This window comes from Pelecanus crispus, chromosome 10, assembly GCF_030463565.1.
Source record: "Pelecanus crispus isolate bPelCri1 chromosome 10, bPelCri1.pri, whole genome shotgun sequence".
NCBI classification, from domain to species: domain Eukaryota; kingdom Metazoa; phylum Chordata; class Aves; order Pelecaniformes; family Pelecanidae; genus Pelecanus; species Pelecanus crispus.
The window spans coordinates 11654238-11674859 of NC_134652.1; positions in this window are offsets into that span (position 1 = coordinate 11654238).

The window sequence follows — 20622 nt, forward strand, 5'->3', positions numbered from 1 at the left end:
GAGTGTGGGTATATGACACTCAAGTACTAAGCCGGTTTTCACTGTCGATTCCACTTCAAAAATAGACCCCATAGGTTTTCTGACTGTGAGAAATATTTCACTCCAAGTCCAGGTCACAGAGTATGAATAAGGAACCAGACTGTATTTGTCCTCGCTGGAGACCACATCCCACCTCCTGAAGTTAACACTGGACAAGAACTCCGATTCAGAAACTACTTTTAGGGACCTTTTGTCTCCTTATCTCCTCTTCAGGATCCAGTTAAACCCATAGAAAGAAGGTTCTCCAACTCCTCTGAATGTCTGCTCTGTGCCTCTCAAGAAGAGGCATCTGTTCAGCTCCTAGGCTAAGTACACCCATGCTGCTTGCCCCAACAAACATGCTCTTTACTGAATTATCATCTTAAATGAACACAAGTATTTACCTGTTTGCTGGATTCAGCAGTCCCACTAAATGTCTATTCAGATCATTAACACAAGGTTACCTGGCTCTGAATGTGCTTAATTATAACTCAGTTTGCATGTAGGGCAGAAGACAACAGCTGTGTATTTCTACAAGTTAGTTATAACGTTAGTTAAAGACAAATTTATAAATAAAAATCAAATGCTTATTGAAATCTTAAGCCTGACAAAAAGATCTGATAAAAAGCAACACCTGTACCAAATCTTCACATGTATAACTGGTATTTTTGCTAACCTGTTCCCTTTCAAAACTGGCTATACTTGATAGGTGATTACAGCTCAAGGTATGCCCTAAGATAGCACACACAAAATCGGACACAGGTCAGGAGAAGTTGAAACTAATAAGTTGGTGTCATATCCCTGGTTTTCACACACCTACAGTGTTGACCTTTAAATCCAAGATGGATATCTTTAGTAATCCTTTTGCTTCTGCAACCTTGGTCCGTTCTTCCTGCTCCAGTAGACCTATACTTTCTTACCACCTGCATCCTCTATCTGTTTAGATCTGTGAGGTTTTATACCTCAAGTGTTATGGTTTATTTCGTACTTTAGAATGCTTATACGATGGGCTTTGATTTCAGGCAATTACTTTAGAGGATCTTACAGTACAAATGTGTGATAACAACGATAAAAACAACAAATGTGACACCCACCAATATCCATTTTAATGCCCTTGAGCAGAATGTGTTTTTCCTGGCTCTGCTGTCTGGGCCACAACTTCACTCTTTCATCTCTGTTTTGCTGAAAGGAATCTCAAAGTTGCATCTGAAATCTGAGAACAGGAGGTACAAGCGGGTGTAAGAAAGAGAGGTGATGAAGAAAGGGCAAATTCATTAATGTTTTAGAAACTACGTCTTACTCTCCAGATCTCTGTGTGATAAATTTGTGCCTTGTGATTTTCATACTAGTCTTTTCCTTCTCTTCAGTTTACAAACTTTGATGTGCTCCTTTATTGTGAAGAAGAAAAAAATGTGCAAATGATTTAATTACAGGGTTTTTTAATTTCCCTGGCAGCTCTGGCCCAATCATGCTGAGACATTCAGCTGAGTCCCTGTCTCTTCTCTGCACTGGATCTCTTTGAGGATACAGCTATAGGAACATACCTTGCAGGGTAGTTGCAGCTGAAGCATTTTCTTCCTTTTCCTGTTTGTTGTTGATGATTCCTCAGCTTCATCCAGTTTATTTTTCTTTTCCCCTGACAGTTTTCAGACAGATTGGTTTCCTAATCTGGTTCCCATCTCACAAGATCAAGAGTGTGACTAGGATGATGAGGGCGAATATTGCCAATACCCTTGGCCAGCAAGTCTTGCTAGTAGTAGCAATCTGGCAATGATGTCAGATGACAGTATGTCTTTCCTTCCTGCCTCAGCACTAAATCTGTATGTTTTCTTTCTTCACTATGCAGCACAACATTGATCTGCCACATTACTGCAACTCTTACAATTCATTCTTGTCATAATCAGATGTACTGTAAAATCATTAGATTAATTATAATAACCTTGCAGTAATTAGACTTGCTGTGCAATTACTACTGGAATTACATAAACCAGTTGTGTGCCAGGTTTGTCTTCTGCTTCATGTTGTAGAAACACAGAGCACCTAGGTACCCTCCCCTGTCAAAGCTGGTGCTCCTTGTACAAGACCAGCAGTGCAGACAGATGGAGATGGCAAATTCTTTCTAGGACTCTGCTGTTCTATGTTTCAGTTGCAGGTATTGTGTTGTTATTGTCTTTGCTGTATTCTGTATTTCTTGGGTTTAAATTAAGGCTTGTTGAAAAACTTCTGCAATATAGCTGAAACCTGGCCTGTCTTCTGAGTAGCCAGTCTTGTGACAGGAGACATAAGGACTTGCCAAGAATGTTTCCTGAAGTTGTTTGGGTGACATTGACATAGGGATAGAAGAGCTGGGTGTAAATGGCCAGGACAGGCATGGAGTACTAACATTAGGTTAGGCTGTTTGTGAGTGTGCTCATGGATAAAGTTTGAGAGTACAAATGGGTTTACTCTCAAAATGGTCTTAATCACAGTGTCACCTCAGAGGTATAAGGGCAAGTGGCAAATCGGGCTCTGAGGCTATTCCTGCACATAACCCCCCAATGATTTTTTTAGTCCAAGGCATGGTCCTGTAGGGCCCTGCAAAACTAGTTTCCAGCCCGTGTGGGTTTTTTTGGAGGAGGGAGTCTTAATTGCCCCAGGCTGTCCAGCAGTTATCCAATTGTTAAGACCATAAGGCAATTAAAATTAATTTTAAATGACTATTAAAACTAGAAATGCTGTATCTCTGAGAATAGGTTTAGGGATAAATTATCTACCCTGTTTAACAATGCAACATTATTAGTAATCTTTAGTCCTAAACCTGAAAAGTGGTTTAGGTGAATGAATCATTTCTGTAGTGGATAATCCAGAACCATGAGAGGATGAAGAATTTCTTAGTTCATGAGTCAATCGTGCAATAGAGTTATCCTTCTCAGAGTCAATAAGAGTGTTTACGTGACTGTGAATTATTCTTGGGAGTTAAACCTGCAAAGTATGTGTGGACTGGGGGATGTATAATGACAATTTCTGCTATCTCATGTTTCCTGTCACACACTGAACTGATTTAGCTTTCTGTTTGTTTTCAGCAGCTGTTGTGAGCAACAGCTAAGTCTGTCCCCATCAGTATTCCCTATTGTGGCACTGTGACTGGAAGAACTAGTAAAGACTCTATCAATAATTCAAGTATGTTAAGGTGACCACCCACGTTATAGACATCATAGCATCTAAACAACGTTGCATTAAAATGTCTTTGGCTGATCTGTGCAACATTCCTGTTACGCAGCTGTGCTGGGTGGTAGGGAGAGTAAGGATTTTTTCAGAAAAATCATAGAATCATAGAATTGCTTAGGTTGGAAAAGACCTTTAAGATCATCCAGTCCAACCATTAACCTAACACTACTAAAGTCCACCACTAAACCAATTAAGGATACAGTCATAATTTCATGTTTCCTGGCTTGGTGGCTGGATTATTTTTTAATGAAAGTAAAAACTAGGAATCATTAAGGCTGGAAAGGATCACTAAGATCATCAGTCCAACCATCAACTCAGCACCACCATGCCCACTAAACCCTGTCCCAAAGTGCCATGTCTACCTGTTTTTTTGAACGCTTCCAGGGATGGTGACTCCACCACCTCTCTGGGCAGCCTGTTCCAATGCTTGACCACTCTTTCCATGAAGAAATTTTTCCTAATATCCAACCTAAACCTCACCTGGCGCAGCTTGAGCCCATTTCCTCTCCTCCTATCCCTAAGTACTTGGGAGAAGAGACCAACACCCACCTCACTACAACCTCCTTTCAGGTAGTTGTAGAGAGTGATAAGGTCTCCCCTCAGCCTCCTCTTCTCCAGGCTAAACAGTCCCAGTTCCCTCAGCTGCTCCTCATAAGACTTGCTCTCCAGCCCCTTCACCAGCTTCATTGCCCTTCTCTGAACACACTCCAGCACCTCAATGTCTTTCTTGTACTCAGGGGCCTAAAACTGGACACAGTATTTGAGGTGCGGCCTCACCAGTGCCAAGTACAGGGGAACAATCACCTCCCTGCTCCTGTTGGCCACACTATTCCTGATACAAGCCGGGATGCTGTTGGCCTTCTTGGCCACCTGGGCACACTGCTGGCTCATGTTCAGCCGGCTGTCAACCAACACCCCCAGGTCCTTTTCTGCCAGGCAGCTTTCCAGCCACTCTTCCCCAAGCCTGTAGCGTTGCATGGGGTTGTTGTGACCCAAGTGCAGGACCCGGCACTTGGCCTTGTTAAACCTCATACAGTTCACCTTGGCCCATCGATCCAGCCTGTCCAGATCCCTCTGCAGGGCCATCCTACCCTCGAGCAGACTGACACTCCCACCCAATTTGGTGTCATCTGTAAACTTACTGACAGTGCACTCAATCCCCTCATCCAGATCACTGATAAAGATGTTAAACAAGGCTGGCCCCAAAACTGAGCCCTGGGGAACACCACTCGTGACTGGTCTCCAACTGGATTTAACTCCATTCACTGCAACTCTCTGGGCTCAGCCATCCTACCAGTTTTTTACCCAGCGAAGACTACGCCCATCCAAGCCATGAGCTGAGAGCTTCCTTAGGAGAATGCTGTGGGAGATGGTGTCAAAGGCTTTACTGAAGTCCAGGTAGATGACATCCACAGCCTTTTTCCATGACAGGCCTGTAGTTCCCCGGATCCTCTTTCCGGCCCTTCCTGTAAATGGGCATCACATTGGCAAGCCTCCAGTCATCAGGGACCTCCCCTGTTAACCAGGACTACTGATGGATGATGGGGAGTGGCTTGGCAAGCTCCTCTGCCAGCTTCCTCAGTACTCTCGGGTGGATCCCATCTGCCCCATAGACTTGTGAGTGTCCAGGTGGCATAGCAGGGCGTTAACTGCTTCCTCCTGGATTGTGGGAGCTTTATTCTGCTCTCTGTCCCTGTCTTCTAGCTGAGGGGGCTGAATACCCTGGGGATAACTGGTCTGGCTATTAAAGACTGAGGCAAAGAAGGCATTAAGTACCTCAGCCTTTTCCTCATTCTTGGTGGCAATGTTCCCCCCTGCATCCAAGAAAGGATGGGGATTCTCCTTGGCTCTCTTTTTGTCGTTAATGTATTTGTAGAAACATTTTTTATTATCTCTTCCAAAAATGGCCAGATTGAGTTCTAGCTGGGCTTTTGCGTTTCCAATTTCATCTCTGCATGACCTAATGAGATCCCTGTACTCTTCTCGAGTTGCCTACCCCTTCTTCTAAAGGTCGTAAACTCTCCTTTTTTTCCCCTAAGTCCCAGCAAAAGCTCCCTGTTCAGCCAGGCCAGTCATCTTTCCTGCCGGTTCGTCTTATGGCACATGGGGACAACCTGCTCCTGTGCCTTTAAGACTTCCTTCTTGAAGAACTCCCAGCCTTCCTGGACCTCTTTGCTCATCAGGACTGCCTCCCAAGGGACCTTCCCAACCAGTGTCCTGAACAGGCCAAAGTCTGCCCTCTGGAAGTCCATTGTAATGGTTTTGCTGGCCCTCCTCCTTGCTTCACCAAGAGTTGAAAACTCTATCATGTCATGGTTGCTAAGCCCAAGATGGCTTCCAATCACAACATCTCCCATGAGTCCTTCTCTATTTGTAAACAGCAGGTCAAGTGAGGCACCACCCCTGGTAGTGGCTGATTTTGGGAGCCTGGAGAACAACTAGTGCAAAGGATGTTTTGTGGAAGGGTTCAGTCATAAAGCAAGGAGCCCTCAGTAATAGTTGCATCATTCGTATCAAGGAAGGATCATCATAATTTTGAAGATGTATATCTTTCAGCTGCATTCTGTTAGTTGGCAGTGCAATGTCCTGTTGGCTGGATGGGATCCTGAACTAACTGCCTTCTTTTCACCCCTGTTTTGCTTGTGTAATTTGTATTTAGCTCTTACATATCTACCATGTTAGTTTCCCGCACTGTTTCAGCGTTATTAAGCAATTATTATTCTAGGCACAGCACTAACTTTCACTGGCAGGAAAAGCATCTTCAGGGGTTGCTGTAGTAAATACAATGTTGAAATACCCTCGACAGCAATGAAATTGAACACTGTTAGCATGCACTTAGTATACTCTTTAGTTCAGAAAATCGTGCATTATTTTGCTTGATTCTGTTAATGTCCCAACATACTTATTTTTCACCTTCATGAGAACAATTGGTCAGATCTGAAAGAATCAATAAGAAAACCTTTTGCCCTATTAAGTTGCATTATGTATTAATCCATTGGGAAAGTAGATAGTGGCCTTTCAGGAAGGTAGAATTATATGAGTTCATAGGGAAGAATAGAAGCTCACCTGTATAGTTGTGTCCATTACAGATTTGCACTTTCATTTCCTGAAGTGACTGGTAATACCTCAGTGTTTACTGTCCTGCATCTTTGACATTGTTGGTTATCTGGAAGTTTGGAGAAATCCTGGCCTGTGCCAATTTAGATCCAGTACTGAGCTAGGCTTTGTATAATTTTTATGTATGTCTATGTATGTATGTCTATCATGCTGTGGAGGGTAAAATGCCTCTCTCTCTGCTTTTCCAGCTCGTATCTCCTCCAGTTTCTCTAAGCTAGCAAGAAGAGGCAACGTAAGAAGCTAGAGCTGATGCAGCGTTGTGTTTGGCAGGAAAGGAAAGAGTCTGTGTTCCAGCAAGGCAAGTGCATTTGCCTATGTTTGTGTTGCATAATGATTTGTTTGTAGGGTCTGTTTTGGGATTTTTAACTTGTAAATTAATGTATTCTGGACGTCACTGAGCTGTCCAGCCACTGAATAAATAAATAAATAAAAGGAAAGAAAGAAAAGAAAAAGAAAGTGCTGTCTTCCAAACAATTACAAAATGAGGACTCTGTGTATATGACTGTAGATGTAGAAGTGGGTCCTTCATTTTTAAAACAAAAAACGGGAAGGTGCTTGCATCAAAGACTTAGCAAAACAATTCTTGGAGATTAAAAGCCAGTGAGTGAATGTAGTAAAGATTTACCAAAGATAAATTATCAGAAATTAAGGCCAGTTTTTCCTCTGATAAACTTCAGGCATGTGAAGTTCTTTAGATCTAATTCTCTGTACTTCAGTAAAGTGTTTGAAACAATGACACAAGGATGGTTATTAAAACTGGAAGAGACAGAAATCAGTCATGGCTAAAAGAGAAATAACAGTGGGTTGATCTGGAAAGGAAACTGTTGGACTGAATGGTGATTACTATTGAATTCCTTAAGCATCAGCTTTGCTTAATACTTTTATTAATAAACTTGGTACAAGGTGTAGAGGTGTTTTGAATTAGTTTGTTGATCTCACAAAGTTGGAGTCATTGTCGATACAGAGGAAGACTGAAATACCATGCTGGAAGAACTGGATGATGTTGAGGACTGAAGTAATAGAAATGAGATGAACTTTAGTAGAGCAAAATACAGGGTCATGCAGGGAGGGGTTTATGAGCAGAATTTTTGCTACTAGTTCAGGTGGCACCATGTGGAGATGACAACTGGAAGAAAAATCCAGGTGCATTCATTGAACATCATTTGACTGGGAGGCACCAATGTGTCAGAACAGATGCAAAGAGGGCTGAGAGGATGAATCGGGCAAATGAAGAGCCTATCATGCACAAAAAGACTGAAGGCACTTAATGTGTGCTCTGGGAAAATGAAGTCTGAGAAGGGATATATGTATTCTCTGTTGCGGGTAAACATGACAGAAGTAATTTAAGGCACAGGGAGGCTGGAACAATTGACCATAAATGGATAGGGAATAAACTGGCAGTTGAGAATTGTAGTCATCCTAGGAGTGATATGTGGGTCAGCCTTCTAGCAGAAACGGTGAGTCTAAGAAACAAATTATTAGACACACAGTTTATAAATTATATGAATGCAGTGATATGATAGGGCTGATGCCTACAATAGTAAGGAATTAGACTTCATGTCCTTTATCTTGTGTTTGTACGCAAGTACTTTACCTAGTAAAATTAATGCCATCAGAATCAAAGCAAAACAAAATCTGTGTTGAGGCAGCCTGTACACTTAATAAGTTGCCTTTCCCAAATTAAGCAATGGGAGGTAACAATCTTACAAGTCCTGCATGGTTGTAAGATGGAGTAGCATTTATACTATGATTTATTAATCTTTTTTTTCCTTCTCTTCCTCATTCTATTGTTTTGAGAAGTCAACATACGTCTTCTGCAAGCAGTTTTGACACTAAATGTTACAGCAGATCCTTCTGTCTCATGTCTACCAGTGTAATTTAGTTAACCTCAGTGCAGTTATATGAACCAGGTCCTGGCTTTCAGGTCCTGTTGAATTGTCTGTCAGGAGTCATTTTTGCCACTCTACATTAGTGTAAAAGACTAATAAAAAAAAGACATAAAAAATGTCAAAAAAAAGCCAGGTGTACATGTTCCCTGCTCTATCCCTAAGGAATACTTTTAGGACTCTGGGTTTAATAATGCCCCCTGTAAAGGTGTAATTTTGCTGCTGATGTCGTTGGGAGAAGCATGAGACCATGAGTGACCAGTATGAATACTTGTCACCATAAGCCAAGTCCTCACCTGGAGTTAATCAACCTTATTTTCTAGATATTAGTGAACCTATGCTGATTTATACCCCGATTCCCAATATGAGACTGCCTGTGAATAGCATCTAATAAGGCCTTCATTTTCTTGTTGCCAGGGTCACATCATTACTGTCAACTTCTCTGGCAGAATATTTATAATTTATAGATATAGTCCAAGCTTATTCAGCTTCTTAATTCAATTAGATATTTACAAAAAGCCATACAAGATATTTACAAGCCATATCCTATCTCTAAACATGATTATATAATGTCACTGCTTCTATGATTTCCTTGTCATTTTAAACCACATTTGCAATAAGGGGCTGATGAGAAGCTCATTGAAGTCAATGAAGGCCAATGAGTTCTACTTCAGCCTTTAACATGCTTAATATAGCAAGAAATATACTACATTGGCCTCGCTGTTCACTGCTGATGCTTCTCCTCCTCTATTTATTTTTCTTATTTTGCATCTAACTTTATTCTCTAAATTTGTAGGATATGCATAGCGCTCAGGCAGGAAACTGTCCTGAGACAGGTCAGCAATTCCCAAGTACTATGTAGCAGAGGCATGTGGGATGCTTTCCCTTGCCTCTTTTCCTTGCCCAAGCTTTATTTTGCCAGGCTGCATTTCATATGACAATGGCTTAATGCCAACTGCCCTCTCCCCAGAGCCTGTATTGTAAGTACCATTGCTACAAAACAATTCCAACATCACTCTCACTTGGTTGCAGTGCAATCCTTCATCTTTTAAAAGAATTATTTCTAATCAAGCACTTATGTACTGACAAACTACAGCATGAACTGATTTTTACTCCCTGGAAAAAGAAAAGATCTATAAATTACTACTTATTTGCTCTTCAAAGTAAATTTGTTCTCTCAAAACACAGAGGGCTGACATTTCTATATGGCTTTGAACCTACTGACCTGCTCTTTGCCATGGCCGCAGATCACTTGTCTAAATAGATGTTATCAGGTTTCTCTTACCAGCTTACATCTGTGAGGGCTATTTTGTGCTGGGCTCAGGTAGATCTATAGTGCTCTCATATAGCCTTACTTTCTGAGGTATTGTATTATCCTCTCTGAGATAATGAAACAGAGTTTTTGTTTGGGCTCGTGTTTAAAATGAGAATTTCAAAGCATTTTTGTAAAAGCATGTGTCCCTAATCTGCAAGCACTCTTTGCCCAGATGAGTGTGGTCATCATCTTGGAGAATGGTTGGTGCTCAGACCTCCAGCTGCATGCAGCTCTGCTCATTTCTTTACTGACTTTCAAAGCTTTCACGTGCCTCTCTTTCTTTTACGCTGTCTGCTATGGTGACTAATTTCCAAATGAGCTCATTTATTCACAGCACAGCAAGAGATGACCACTTTAATGGTCATTTCTTCTCCTTCTTTTTTAACCTTAAGGTGGTGGGCCAGTGTCAGCTCTGGCATGCCGGAGGAGGAAGCTATGACCAGCTTGCCCTTCTCCTTCTGCCCAGTTTTAGGTAGGGAAAAGAAGATGTTCTGAAATCCTAAGAATTCAGAAGATCAAGAGACGTTGCTCTGTTTTAACAGAAAATAAGCCAGAGAAGCAGGAGAACAGTCACTTCTGGTGACAATGGCTGATGATGTTGCTCCTGGGAGCCCGACAGTGACACGGTGTTGTGAATGCAGGTTTGTGAATCCTGCTGATAATGTTAATTTATTGTGAATGAGTGACTTTACACAGTTTGATTTAGTAGCAGTTTAGCATTTACTTGTGGCAAATTGCAGGATTTGATTGTGATATTTTAATAGCACTCAATCATCAGTGATTAACAAAGTGATCAGACAAAATCAATCAAAACAGTGACTTCGTTACAGATTCAAAGATGGCAAGGTTCACTCTATTACTACATGGAAGTGCATAAAGGGAAATTAAGTTACACTGAGTTGGAATGATTCACAGAGAGATTGTGTGTGCAGGACCCTCCCGTTCAGTCACGAGGTTGAGAATAGACCCCCTTGCTTTCTAAACTCCTTTCCAGAGAGGAATCTAGGTGCGGCTGGGTCCAATCTTAGTCTCAGACTTGGTCAGTGGTTTATAGGAATAAGGGTAATGCAGCAGAATAAGATTCACTTTGTAATTAAATCATACATCTACAGGCTACTTAAACTGATTCACACATGCAGATACAAATGCGCATATAAAGCTATACCTGTTAAAAATTCCCCTTGAGTTCAGCGACATACATCAAATTTCTCAATGGGTGAGTGTTGAGCCTCTGAGAAGGAGTGAAGGGTTTCAGCCAAGGCTCCACCATCGGTCTTTGGCAATGGACTTCTGATTTTAGCAAACTTTGAGAGTTTGCTAGCTCCGAGAAGCATCTCACTCAGAGGAAGATGCTGGTGCAGGCCACTGCAGTCCAGGAGAGCTCAAAGGGCCTCACTTAGGACTGCTCTTTATAGGATTGTGAGATGATTGGCTTTAGTCATCAGTAAATTTGCATCCAAGCCACAATTCGGGTCAGTAATTGCTGGAATTCCAGTAACGATGATACCGCTGTGTTTCAAGGCTGTCAGGGTAGCTGTTTGTTCTTGCTCCTCTCATTAGCCATAATACAGAATTTCTAATAAGGGCAGGACTGCTCTCCATTTTGACCATGTAGGAGTTTCTGGTACAATTAAGGGGCGCTTAACTGACCAACTCACTACACAAAGGCCGTGGTCTGGAATTCCTGAAGTCATAAAGCGGTTGAAGAGAGAAAAAAAAAAAAAAGGGGCAGGGGAGGATGCACAACCACACATGGCTCCTGTTGAGCACCCACCTATCTGGCCTGAGCAAGTGAGCAAACTGTTGGTCAGCCTTACTTTCTCAGGAAGAAGCAATGTCCTAACCCAGCATAAGAAACAGGACAGTCTTTTCTGTGCCTTGGAAATATTTCCTTGTTCCTGTGCTCTTTTATTTTCCAAGCGTTTGAACCTTGTCACCTTCTCTACCTCTCCTCCTTTTCTTCACATTCAGCTGCTTTAATTTTCATATCCACATCTTGTCTCCTTTGCAGCAGGGCAAGCCTACACATTATTTTTGATAAATTGGTATATAAAAAAAACAGGATTCATGCTGTGGTGAAAGAGAATGCATCTGTAGATTCAGGAAATAGAATGTTTTATCAGAAAAAATGATTTGGCAGGGTACACAATAAACTGGTGAGGACTTTTATGTTCACAGAAATCTACCTGTCAAAGCTATCTGCTTAAAGATATTTTGTTGTTGCTTTTATGACTTTTCAGTTTGTTGGGCAGATAGTACTTTCCTCACCTTCAAACAGGCACCATTAAAAAAATTGAAATATATTTTAAAAACATTGAAATTCTCAGGAAAAAAGCATGTTTATTTATGCACATGACAGATTAGTAAAACAGGGCATTTTTTCCAGCATCCCAAACCCTTAAGGTAAAAGTCCAAGGATAGAGAAATGTCTTATTATCATATGCATCCTCTATAAAATTGTGTTGTTATATGAAGCCCCTGCTAGCGGTTCTACTCATTGCTGGGTATAATCAATGCTACTCGATACACGTGGATATTGTCAGAGCAAGCTTTCACTGTCCAACACAGGTATGAAGCAGTCTGTGGCAAGTTCACTGCTGGCAGGTTGGTGGGCAGCAGAGAGGGACCAGTGTCCCTTCTGCACAGGATGCCCTAGTGTGGTTGTAGTTCACCCCGACAACTACCAGGGTTTTAATCTGTTGGTTTTTGTGAGCTTGTAAATGTTTGTCATTTTGCTGCTTGAATGAGAGCTCTGCAGAGATGCAGGTCAGGAATATTGTTCATGCAATCTTGTTGGTTTTGTTTATTTGGTTTTTTTTTTAAGTCAAGAACTGTAGATAAATTCTTGTTTCCTGGATGTATTAGACACAGACAAAAGCAGACAGTTCCCTTGTATGGAAATCTCCCTTGCACCATCTTGGAGTAATGTTTGTTGCCTCTTTTATTCTTAATATTCTCATGGTTTTGCAATCAAGAGAAAAATTTAACTGCCACTGTATACAGTGGGCAACATCCAAAGCCCACAGACATTTTCATAGCATAAGTCACCCTTTCTTGGTGAACACGTTCTTCTAATGTGAACTCAGGTTTAGTATTTTAAGCATTTGGCTCCTTTTTCCTCACTCTCAGTATGTCAACAAAAGGGAGAGAAAGAGTGGTCACTGAGAAATGTGGTTCTGCTTTGTCAAACAATGTATTTGAAGAAATCAAAAGGATTCCTGAATAGTCCCTGAAGGTCCCTGTATCATGGCACTGAAGCGAACCAGTGAAATAACAGTGATGAAAGGAGGTGGATGGATTTACTCACAGATCAAAAACATGTCCATTAACTATATGTGGCAGAAGAGCCTGACCTTGAGGTACGCAAGGATTTTTGAGCTGTTTAGATGTACTTGAACTATCACAGCCAGAATCTGAAGACACAGAATCACAGCCAGTGAGAAGGGGATGTGCAAACCTCAGAAGTTCCCCTTTTCCCCCACTTCTCTCCGTGTGTACATGCCTGACCTGAAAGGTGCATTTATGCTAAGTCAGCTCCCTGCTGCTTTTTATGTACAAGGTGCAAAAACATGGAAGCCAAGTGGTTCATTTTCCCTGTATATGCAGAGTAAATGAAGGCTTGTCCATGGAAGAAAAGAGTCTGCCACATCCAAGCTTTGCTGATTCAGCACAGCTGCAGTGGATTAAATGATGTATGGAAAAAGCTGTGTTCTCCTCTTGACAAATGTTGAGCAAATTGCAGAACCAGACAGGAAATTTGCTTAAAGAGATTCCCTGGTTATGTATGAACAAAATGACCTTTTCTTTTGAACTGCCTGCTGCACCTTGGTCCTAAAGCACTGCAGTCAGGACAAAAAGGCTGTAAATGACTTGATTGCTTGGGCCTTGAGTGAAGGACACCTGGGTAGCAGAAGCAGGGTCTCAGTGGTGATCAAAATGAAAAGACTTCAGGACCTGGTTTTGTTGCCAAAGGGGAATTCAAGAGCTTTGCCATCATCAAGACCCTGGTAATGCTATTTCTTCATGAAATCCTCTCAAACATTTCATTTTAGATCATGCTTAAGGCACATTTCAATATTCAATATTCCTTCCTGCAGTAAGCACTAGATCTTTAGAAGCTGAGTGAATGTTTCCCAGTTAACATATTTTCTTGAGGGATGCTTTAATCCTGTACCTGTCAAGTTTTTATGCTCTCTCCAAATGTGCACAAGTACATATGCCCTATAAGAAGTCCACTGCTTTATGGATGTATGCATATTCTTCATCTTCTGTCTTCCTTTCCAGTCACTGCTCTGTACATTTGGCCGTTAGAACTATATTACCATTCTTGGGTTGGTGTATTTCTTATATTTTATCCCTGCATGCCTTTGTATTTCTCCAGCTGCCAGAAGAGCAATTCCTTGGAAGCCCAACCTTTTCCCTATGAGCTCTACAGTAATGGATGGGTAGATTTTTCTGGAAGAAAACAATTTTATAGGTTCAGGTTTTTGTGCTTCTGCTTTATAAATTGTGGAGTCATAGATACCTGGATATAACTTTCCATCAAGGCTACAATGATTTTTTTCCCCCATACCAACTTCTTCAGTTTCCTTTTCCCCATGTAAGCGTTTTTTTCCTGGGAGAACTACTAGTATGGGACTGCTCCACTGCCCAGTTGTCCTCTATGCTCCTACCACGAGAACTACTTCCCCACTGCCAAGTAGCCCACACATGCTATCTTGCAGATGTTTTCTGAGCTTCACAACAGCTTCACAGTTTTGTGTAATCCCTGATCGTTTCTGCCACCTTTTTTTTCCAGCCATCCTTATAACCTTCTAGAGCTCATCAGAACGTCACTGAAAGTTATTGAGAAAAAGAATTTTAATTTGAAGCAAATAGATGCTCTTTCCTCTGCATATGGCATTTATGAGAACAGTGGCAATGTGGAGGCAAGTTCCTTAAAAAGTCCAGTAAGTTTGGACAGCTTCAGCAATAGCAGTGATTTTAGATATGGAAAAGGCACCTTATAAATGAGAGATTAAAAAGCTCAAGGTCTTTGGGTTATTTGGAAGGAAATTAAGAGATGAGTTGAACAATCTCTAAAAAAACCTTTATGGAGAGAAGACGTATGATAGAAAGGGGTAAAGATGTAAGATAATTTAGTGGCTGGAATTTGAAGATAGACTTAATCTAGAAATAAAGTGCAAATGGTTGCTAGGAAAACTTATTCATAAGTATGGTAAGTTTTTCATTACTTCAGGGCCTCAAATAAGGACAAGAGGTCCTTTTGAAAAGTCAGATCAATCAGAAATAATGGGCTTCCCTTGGAAGAATGAACAAGTCAGTTTATGGTAGTAGTCTTTTCTGTCACTACAACTTATGCTCTGTTCCTCTGGTCTTTTTTCTTTCTTGAAAATAGGAATATCTGGCCAAGACTTTGTATATTAGACTTAGTACTGGAAAGGGAATTTTTAGCTGCTGTATTCATCTCTGTGTGTAGTAAGACAAAGCCATGAAATGGCTTTGTGATATGGTCTCATTATTGTACTATCTCAAAAGGAACAACTTGCTATCATGGCATAATACACAGTGATACCACTACATTGTATCACAACAATCCATTGGAGTTGTTAAATCTGCTTAAGTACTCAATGATGATCCTTAAAATACATATTAGAATTAGGATATTTTTCTACGAATTGATGAGTCTGGAGTTACTGCAAGAGTTAAGTGCCTACCAAATGTCCTTCAGTTCCACTCCAACAAAAATCATTTAAGTCTTCCCATAAAAAGTCTTCAAAGGCAACAGAGTTCTCCCAGGACTAAAAATCTTACATAGAAACATATAATATGTTGAAAATACCGACACAGAACAATAATATTTTCTAAAACTCTGCAAGGTATTTTGCCAAATAAGTAAGCATTCTTATTATCAATAAGAATAAAATCTGTCACAATGTTTTCTAATTTAGAAGAGAGTGGGTCTTCTCCATAATACTCAATGACACTGTGTATCCGATAATAATGAGTATTAGCTGAGTGCAGCCACTTCCAGACAGTGGAGCCATGTGATTGAGGCAAGGCAGGAATTACAGCAAGCTTCAAGGGATGCAAGTCCAGAGAACTAGGAACTTACAGGACCTGAAAGCCATCCTCAGACTACTTGCCATTTATAACACAGTACATTTAGCATGTAGAAATATAAAGATTATCACAGTATCATATGATAAACCTAAAGCAGAAACATTTCAGGGTAGATTTTTAAATGACTTCTTAGGGTCTTCAGCAGTACATCTGCAAAGACTTTTGAGTTTGATTGCACTTAGATGTGACAATGCTTGAAAAAACAGTTAGAGATCCAGGTAGTGGCCAAATACTGTCATTTCCTCTGTGATTAGGTGTTGTTCTTTAAATTGTACCTTTAAAAAACAAAACAAAAGTAGTAATCTTATTAGATCTTGGCTACAAATTTATTAAAATGGTAATGCCATGTCCTGAGCTAGGCTGAAATTAGTTCTGTTGTTGTCTTCAATTTCTTTTTGCTAAAAAGAAAAGTCACTGAATTTTGGCAAGGTAACTTTCTGTTTATAAGCAGTGGACAACAGCCTGGTAACTGGTGAGGACTTTTGCAGTAACTGAGCAGAGAGTCTGTACATTTTTGGGGTGCATTAGTTCACAGCAGGTAATATGCATTGTAAGTAGATTGCATTTACATTAATAAACTGAATTGAGAATTATGATTCATGATACCCATTGGATTTTGCTATGGCATCTGGAGAGGTTAACATCTTCAGGTCTAAGGCTAAATAAGGGAGTTACTGTGGTTCCAGATAGCTATATCACTTAAATGGCTAAATCCATCTGCAGCTTAATTTCAGAACGGATCATGAATCACAGTTACAAGACCCAGGTACTCTGGCACTTGTAAGTTCATTAGTTTACATGGCTATGGCAGTTGCCATCCTGTAGGATGCTGTTTCTAGGTTTTATTTGTAATTTGGAAATTATAATTATTTGATCCCCTCTTTCCTTACTTTTTTTAAAGCTTTGCCTTGCTCAAGATCTTACTTTGAATTCTGACAGCTGTTAATATAAAGATCTTCCCTCCTCAGCTGGGGCTAATGCTATGCAAATGAATATAATTGACAACAATCTGCCTGTCATATTTTATCATAGCTTTTGAATTACACTTAAAAGGGAACTGCTTTTGGTGAAGGCAGCAAAAAATCAATAGTTCATGAGGAAAATTCTTCACTGAGGTAAATACTGTCATTGGCTGTAATGTATTTTGGCCTTGCAGATTTGATTCTTTTTCCTCTTAATTCAACTCAGCCTTTCAGTACTTGAATCTCAATCAGCAAATCTATCTGATTTCATTCAAATAGACTTGGACTTTCACACTATCAAAAGAAGGTTGTTTTCTACTTTTTTGTACTGAACAGCTAGTGACTTTGAAGGCATTTACCTTACCTTATAAATTGCTCATATAAGGCTTACAGGGAAAGGCAAACATACATTCCTCTTTACCCTTCTATAATATGTTGAACAGTGCTGTTTTACTGTACATGACAAAGGTAATGTTTAAAACAAGCTCCTAAAGAAATTGTGTTTGGGCTTTTACATTACTACATGGAAGATGTGGAAGAGCTTCCAAACACATCAGTCATGTCAGACCTCTGCATCTTAAAACGTAACCCTTTTGTTCCTGTAGAATCAAGTAACCGGTATTAGGAAAGGTGAGGTGGTCACATCATTTCTGCACTTCCCTTCTCCTCACTTCTTCAAGCAGGGGACAAATTCTGTAGCGGCTCTGCAAACTTCTTGCCGTGCATTTCTCATTCTACCTGCTCTGCTGCAAGAGGAAATCTGTAGGTAAAAAAAAAAAAAAAAAAACCACAAACACTAGTTGTACTCTATTATACATTTAACTTAAAGGGTTACTCATTTTTCCCTGAGATCTGATGATAGCTTTTTTTACTTCAGCAAGAAAGACGGTGACTCAGGTTTGCCATTGCCGTGAAGAGCCCTCAAAAAGACTTAGACTGAGGACACATCTGAAAAACCTGAGTATTTACCTAAATCTTTGCCAAGTGCTACAGTTCTGGGATCTACAGTGAAACCAAACAAAGCTCAGTGATTGTTTCTAGCAAGCTGATGGTTTCTTCCTAATTCTTTCCAGGTGAAAAGAATGTCTTCTGAGTCCCCTTCCCAGTTTGCTATTTCAGTAATTATGCCATTCCCTAGTGTGTGAGTAGGCTACAATTTTAAGGACTCCAGAGTTTTACTACTAGCTCTCAGCAACTGGCTTTGCTAGAAAACTCTGTTGTAAGTGAAAAATCCCATTCTGTGAAGGATTTTGAATATTGTTTTTCTCCTGTTCAGAATTAATCCTGAATTCAGCTGGAGAGATATAAAGTTTTGAAAGATAAGTATTTCATTTTAGATCTCTTGGAACTGGATACTTTGTTTTTTGTTTCTTAATATGTTGCTTATAAACACAGAGGAAAGGGGAAAAAAATAGGGCGAAACAGCTGTGATTCATTTGGGGCTGTTTAGATGCATTCCTTTTTCTCTCCATCTTAAAAAAATCCCTTTTTGGCTAAATCGGTTCTTTTGCCCAAAGTGTTTCTTTTGATTTTTGATTGAGCTGGGTTTTCCCCTAGGAAAGAGTTAAAATGTTCCGAATGAGTTCTTTCTTACTATGCTGTGGACTGTGATTTGAGAAATGTAGGTTTAGATCCTCACTTCTCATAATCTCAAACCTAAATCATGTACCTGAGATTGGTTAAATTCACCCTTTAACCTGATGTATGCTCTCAAGTGATGAGATCATATTTTCTTGATGCATCCATTGTTCAGAGTAGCATAGAGAACATGAACATGTTGTACCCTGAGTTACTACCTGTGTTATAACGTTGCCATTACTGTCATCCAGACACTATTTCTGTATTAAGTGGCTTCTGTTCTCAATTTCTCCATTCATCTGTGTTAGAAAAAAGTCTGTGGGCAGGAAACTTAACAGAATCATTCTCAACAAAAATATATATAAATAGCCAGGCATATTAGGCCAGGTTGTTAATAAACAAATTAGAATATATTGTGAATAAAGATGAGGATGATTTCATTTTGTGGCAGATCAGTCCCTTTTTAGTTAACTTTGAGGAAGGAATTTTCTTGCAAAATCTTTCCCTAACCAATCTCTCTTTCTCTTCTTCCTTCTATTACGCAAACTATTATGCTTTGGAAGACTTTTTTTTTTTTCCTTGGCACACTTTTCTTTCTATATCTGAGTAAGATTACTCACTAAAATTTTAGCCTCTTGCTCCTCACTCTCTCCCCCCCATCCTCATAATATAGGGAAAATGGTGTCACACGATCTGTTTCCAAGGAGAGCGTATTCATGACACAAGCTATTATGATGACTTCACAGGAGTAAATAAGGGGAATGGATTTAAATGTAATTTCATTTGGTAGTTTGTGAAGACAACAATGCAGATAGAGCTGTGTCTTGGTGCAGGACTGTCATCCTGAAGCATTCAGCTGAATGCCATTTGGCAAAGGAAAGCTATTTTTAATGTTTGTCCGAGGTATTTGGTTTGATTGCAATTTACCTGCGTCCTTTCAGTGAGGAGCAGGGCACCACAGACTGCAGTAGAAATATTTGCTTTTTGAGAGAGCATCTGCTGGTGTTAAAATCTTGTCTGTAGTACTGCATGAGAGTGAATATCGCTCACTAATCATGATTCTAGTGATGAACTGTATTTCTTAACTACCAATTATTATATTAAAATGTGCATCAGAAAAATTCATTTCATACTCTAATCTTTGCCCTCCTTATTAGGAAAGTGCCCTGCCTTAGCCAGCATTAGCCTAAGAATAGAAAAACATCAGAAAATAGAACAAAATTATGCAGATACACAATGAAATAGCACCTATAAAATTAGTTGTTATTATTAAGAATCCAGCTGTGATTGATAGGAAAAAAAGTCTGAAACTGTCTACTTAGAATGCAGTCTGCATATTTAGGTTTATTACAGATAAAATAAGTACGAGAGGATACTAGCATAACATGAAGATACTAAGTGTGTGTTCACTTGTGCCCAAAATTATTCTGGCACAGTAATTCTGCCTAATACCAAGAGCTGTCACTGTCACATGTCTAGCCTGAAAGTTTGGCTTTGCTCTTCTTCCCAACTTTCTGTGAGATCTTACCCAGTTACCAGTTGGCAGTTTGTTATTGCTAGAGATGTGCCAGAAAGCCAAAAGTACCACCCTGTTATCCTGGGCAGGTTCTAAGACAAAGCTTCCTTTGAAAATGTGAGTTAGTTCCTTTCAGGTGAAGATTCCCAGGTTAGGTGTAGGCAGTCCACTGCCTTCTGAATTACCAAGTCCAAGAATGAAGTGCTTCGTCCTGTGGAGCAGTAATGTACCGTATCTGTGACACTTGCTTGCCCATAGTTACTGTATTGTCCAGGGTGGAAATATGTGCGTCTAGAACTGTTGTTGGTTCCCACCTCCCTGGTGCAATACAAATAGGGATAGCAGAAGAAGCTTTTCTAAATCCAGTGATTTCTTCTTGCATTCACCTGGGAAAACAAAACAAAACAAAACAAAAACACAACAGAGAAAGATCATGTCCTTCTACTGCCAAGCCTATCTGAATTTTATTTTGGCTCATTAGCTTTTAATAAGAAGCTAATTAATTTTTTTCCTGATCCCTGAAATTGTTGTATGCATTGACTTGGAAGCTGGTTTTTATGAAGAATTTATGAAGAATCCAATGCTAGCTAAACCCAGCTATTCATGCCAGAAGCCACCTATGCCCTCCAGTTTGTCAGAGGTCCTAGTTACTCATTTAAGCTGGCGGGATGGTGTGACTGAAAAATCATAGGTCTGGTAATCTGTAGAGCAATCACAGAACTATTAGTGGTTAACTCTGGGAGTTCAGGGATGATAGGGAAAGGGTAAGCACAGTCCGTGCCTTAAAGAAAGAGTAGCTAGGGAATTATAAATCTTTCTATGTAATTTTAATAACGGCATAAATTATGGAATAATTATGGAAGCAATACATAGGACATAAGTACAGACTTAGGAGACAAT